This window comes from Lissotriton helveticus, chromosome 1_1 (assembly GCF_964261635.1).
Source record: "Lissotriton helveticus chromosome 1_1, aLisHel1.1, whole genome shotgun sequence".
Classification (NCBI taxonomy): domain Eukaryota; kingdom Metazoa; phylum Chordata; class Amphibia; order Caudata; family Salamandridae; genus Lissotriton; species Lissotriton helveticus.
The window spans coordinates 465,939,270-465,945,269 of NC_136057.1; positions in this window are offsets into that span (position 1 = coordinate 465,939,270).

Genomic DNA, 6,000 nt, shown 5'->3' on the forward strand with positions numbered 1-6,000 from the left:
GCACCTCAGATGCAGAAGCGCCGTCTGATGATGCAGAGCCATTAGCTGAGACAGACCTAAAACACATATTGCAAACAATGCAGCAAAGCTATCGAAAATTTATAGTAAAATAGATGCCCTCACTTTTCGAATGGACTTAATATCAGAACGGTTAGACAAACATAAGAAAGGCTGGACACAGTTGAACAGAGGGTCTCCAATGCAGAAGACGCACTGCAAATGGAAACTACCATGCACAAAACAATGGACAAGCTTCTAAAATTGCTCCAGTCTAAAGCTGAGGACTAAGAAGCTAGATCATGAATCAGAATTCTTGGCATAGCAGAATCGACCAACATTAACAATATGGAGCAATATTGGAGCGAGTGCTGACAGAATTACTGGGCAGAGACACTATCCCTGATATTTTTGTTGTGGAGCGCACCCATCGCTCTCTTGAGGCTCGTCCAGTTCCGGGGGCAGCCCGAGACCAATCATTGCCAGATTGTTGAATTACAGAGACCGAGATACAGCCCTTCGCAATTCTTGAGACCTGGGGATACTACGCCTAGAAGGGTCTTTGATATCCCTGTTCCTAGATTTTACATAACAAGTACAAAAGTATTATCATCCCAGCTATGAAAAAGCTATGTGAACTCAACATGGATTACAGCATACAATACCCAGCTAAATTGAGAATAAAGTTTGAGACTTCACGCAACCTAAGGCGGCAATGCAGTTAATGAAATAGAGGGAGAGGGCTGGCAGACACCAAGGCTCCCCAGCTGAGTCCCTGAGCGACAGAGGTGAAATGCAGGAACCAGAGGAACAGTAATACGAGCAAGCGGGAACGTAAAAAGAGAACCGGATGTGAGACTATAACTGAGACACTACTTGGGACAAGCATAGATCCGGGACTAAATGACCAAGGTTTCGACTTAAACAGCCTTCCCTCTAGAGCTCTAACACGAACACCACAGAAGTGCTGCTCGGGATGGGCTGCTATGAGCTGAATATTGGTAAGACTGTTACGATAATTACCTATATATAAAATGTGCCCATATAGCAACAGCACTATTTGACTGGGTGCATATGACTGGACATGCAATGCCTGGAATGGCCCATTAAGAACTACCTGCAATTCAAGGGCAGAATAACAGACCCTATAAAGTAGACTGCTCAAGGGATGGGTAGAAGGATATACATGATAAAATGGGTGGCGGGGAGGGTCGGGGAGCAGGAAGGACGGTAACATCTGCCCCTAAGTGTGCTTCACTAACAGTGATGTTTTCTATTATGTTTTTGGTTTTGGGCATATTAAAGGGAGGGTCACATGGAAGCTATGGAAGTTGGGGACACACATAGCATGGAAGGGATCACTAGGGTCGGGTTTGAAGCTATGTACTAGTTGCTACATTAGTACATTATCATACTTGGAACGATTGCAGACGTAGACCCAGGGGCGAAAGATGGATAGCAAGGGCAGGAGTTGAGGCTACTTACCTAGCACGTCAGGGGCCTCAATAACAACAGAAAGGTCAGAAAAGTATTAGCATATCTTAAGACACATAACATAGACATTGCAATCCAGCAGGAAATGCATCTTAACCCCTTGTATGCTCATGATGGCTCCCGGCCGTCATGCGTCAGTGGGCGTGTGCGCATGGCGGCCGGGAGCCGTCCGAATCCCGCCCGCAGTTTATTTCTCCCGCACCGCACAGGAAATAAACTAGCATCCAAGGGGTTAAATAAGATAATAAAGAGCTAACACAAAGCAAAATGCAGGGCCAACGTTACACAGCGAGCTACACATCACATGCCAGAGGGGTCCTAATTTGGGTGGGGTGACACTCCGGGGTAACGTTAATTGGGCTTTACAAAGACCCGGGTGGTAGATACGTAATAGCTAAGGGCCACAAGGATGATCTGCCCTCCTAACTATGATAATCCCCAATTCTATAACTCAGTTGGGGCAAAGTTGCAGAAGTGGGTGGATCTATCACAGGTCTCGAGAGATTTTAATTGTTTCTTAAATCCTGATATTGAGGACTCCAAAGCCCCACTAGGTGCCCCTCAGCAGCGGCATGTGCTATCCTTGACAATGGGAGAGACTTATAGATATATGGAGACACAGATCCCCTGATGCAGCGGGCTATACACATTACTCCTCATATATGACACACACACCCGCATAGATCACTGGCTGATTTCCAATGGGTTAAAAGCACAGGTTGCAGATTGCACCCACCTCCCCAGAATGTATTCTGACCATTTCCCAGTGCACGTTACATTAAAGTTTCAAACACACAGAATCCCAGCTTTCACTTGGTGGTTCCTGCCATATTCCCTGCTAGACTCTGTCTTCAAAGAGGAACTGACGCACGATATAGAAGAATAATTTGAGCGCAAAATGGGCTCGGCCATCACATTCGCAATGGTATGGAAGGCCTTCAAGGCCTATGTGCGGGGTACCACGATCTCCAAACATGACGGAGATTTTCGCACCATAAGCGGGCGGTTGGATACCTTTGAGAGAGAAATAGCCATCATGGAGAACACATTTCAGAAAGAGGGAGGCCCCCACATTACTGAAGTAATTAAACGGAAGATAGTAGAGTTTTAGGAGACAGCCAATGATGACACCAAGCACATGGGGAATTATGGAACCCCACAATCCTACGGAGAGAGGGATAGGCCAGGTATGACACTGGCTGGTATACTGAGGCCCCCGAGAACATCAGATACTATCATGGACATTTTAGAGGATTAAAGGCGGACCTTGTGTGCCACAGAATATCTTATAGAACAGTTCTGCAAGTATTAGAAAATGCTATGCAGTTCACAAATCCCAAATGACAAGAGAAGTACTGGCAAATTAGAAAACAATTGTTGCCAGTGTGCACTCTGTTATCATTTTTTTCTTGTTAAATCTCGAGGTGCTTCTTACCACCTGCGCCTGTCCAATGGAGCTCAAAGCAATTTTTCAAAAGGGTGCAGGGAGATGTACCTCTCCGTGCTGGTGGGAGCACTGTTAGTAATACCTCAAGGTATTAATCCATTAAGTTCAACTAATTAAATCCATTATAAGTCTTATTATTGTTCAAACGTATATGTCTTTATTCATATATTCTTTTCGCAATTCCATGAGGTTTTACGGTCACTTTTAAATCACATTGTAGCGCAAACCCATTATAGCACAAACCCAATGCATTTCGGGTCGATCTTCGACTCTTCATCAGGGGTCTAAATTCGTCACTAAAATTAAATGGAAACAGGAGGCCTATCAATAAATGCGCTTTTTGTGTGGAAATAAAAAAGTTTCTTGTGTAAAAGTAAAAAAGATTCAAGGTGAGTGTGCTCTGAAACATGCTTAACTTTGTTTGAAAAAATTAGCGGAAAAAACTGAAAAGAGGGAACCTTAATTGAAACAGAAAGACGCTATCCCCTAGATTCATCATTGTCCCGTTTTGCGAGTCCTTAATAGCGATTATTAAGGAATCGCTATTAAGGACTTGCAAAACGGGATTCATGTAGAAATCGCAATTTTAATTGCGATTTCTACAGCTTCCGTATTTGCGATTAGCAAATTGCTAATCGCAAATAAGGAATAACTCCCCATTCATCCCTATGGGCCCAAAGGCCCATAGGAATGAATGGAGAGTCATTCCTTATTTGCGATTAGCAATTTGCTAATCGCAAATAAGGATGCGATTTCAAGGGTGCCAGGGGTGTCCAAAGGACACCCTGTAGCACCCCTGAAATGTAAATGTAGCCATATGTTGCGCACACACATGTCCAAAGGACATGTGTGTGTGTAACATACCACTTAGAAAAATGCACTAAAGTGCATTTTTCTAAGTTTTCGCTATTTACCACGAAGTCAGACTTCGTGGTAAATAGCGGCCAGAAATAGCGAATTCGCAAATAAAAATGGTTAATAAATTGCATTTAAGGAATCTCAAATAGAGATTCCTTAAATGCAATTCCTCACAAATATGCGATTTCGCAATTAGCGATTTTTGCATTTGGGATGATGAATCCCAAATGCAAACATTGCACTCGCAAAGGGCCAGATTCTCAGAATCTGGCCCTTTGCGAGCCGATTTAACAATGATGAATCTAGCTGTATGTCTTTTTAACCGCGAAAAATCAATGAGAAATATTAGTGACAATACAATAATCCGTGCGGTTTAAGAGGTCCATTGTGTTTCAGACGTGTGTTATTAAATCATGCAAGTAGAAAGATTGTGTCATCGAGTGTGAGTTTTAACAAAATGGTTCTATCGGTAGTGAGAAAAAGCGATCCTTGCAGTTTAGGGAGTCAATTGTGTTTTAAATCGAGTGTTGTTAATCGCACAAATAAAGGATGATTTCAGTAAATGGCAAAATTCTTCGAAGCGGTTTTATCAGTCATGATGGTAAATCCTCATGTATTAAGATATACTTTTAACATGCGTGTATCAAGAAACGTAAATGCACTTACTGGGAAAAGCTCCGTGATTGACCTAGCTCTATCTCAGCTCCCACGAAAATGTTAAGCGGCTGCGGCAGTCTACCGTCAATACGTTCTGACTTCACTGTTTAAATGTGCGTCTTAAAGTTGCCCGTGCTTATTAGTATTTCCGAGTGTCTGTTTTGTTGAATAGTACCCGACATGGTTAATAAAGTTTGATTGTGAAGAAGAAATACTCATTTAGATGTGTTTATTGTAAAGGCCAGGGGGGGAAAAGATATGCAATAAAAGTGATTAGCAAATAAACTGTGAATAAAAACACTCTTTGTGTAAACTATGAATAGAAAATGATTAAGTTTCTGAGAAATTATAAACGTGATAAATCTCAAAGACATGTGCATTATTGTCACCGATTTTTAATCTAGAAGCAGGGAAGAAGATTAGATGCAATCTTCTGTCCAATGGTGGCTATAAGAAACAATTAAATTCAATTATGTCATTCATTCATTCCGGTTGTAAAGCGTGTAGTTTTTTTGTCCAGTAAAATTCCGATCTCGCCAATGCTTTGGATAAGTCTCAGTATCTTGTCTCACAGACACTTGCTCGAGAATGGTAAATCGTAGTTGAGCAATGTTGTGTCTGGCTTCGAGCCAGTGAGATGCCACCGTCGATTTCATGTTGCACTTTCTTATGTTGCTTTTGTGTTCTCCTACTCGTATTTTTATTTTCCGTTCAGTTTTTCCGACATAATGATGAGTCACAGGTGCTGGAGTGTTTTAATTCTATGGTGTGACCTTGCATTGGGTGAATACATTTATTGCCTATTATTGAGTTATTGCAATGTATACAGTTCATACATTTTTGCATGCCTTTGTAATCTTTCTTTTTGTGGATTTTTTTTCTTTTTCAACAACTCTTGGAGGTTACTGGAACGTTGCATTGCAAATGTCGGATGTGTGGAAAATAAATCTTTAAAATCTGGTTCAGTGTGAATGATAGGCCAGTGTTTCATTATTATAGATTTGATGCGATCAGATTGTGTGGAGTGTTTCAAGACAAAAACTGTCTTCTTAGATGGGTTAAAGGGTTATTTGTGCGATTAACAACACACGATTTAAACACAATTGACTCCTTAAACTGCACAGATTGCTTTTTCTCACTACCGATAGAACCATTTTGTTCAAACTCACACTCAATGACACAATCTTTCTACTTGCATGATTTAATAACACAAGTCTGAAACACAATGGACCTCTTAAACCGCACAGATTATTGTATTGTCACTATTATTTCTCATTGATTTTTCACGGTTAAAAAGACATACCCCCAGATGCATCAAGCATCCATTTTGCGATTCCTTATTAGCGAAAAATAAGGATTCGCTAATAAGGAATAGCAAAATGCTATGCATGAAGAAATCGCAAAACAAATTGCGATTTCTTAATATTCCTTAATTGCGATTCGCAAATTGCGAGTCGCAATTAAGGAATACATCCCCATTCATTCCTATGGGCCTGGAGGCCCAAAGGAATGAATGGGAAGACATTCTCAATTTGTGATTAGCAATT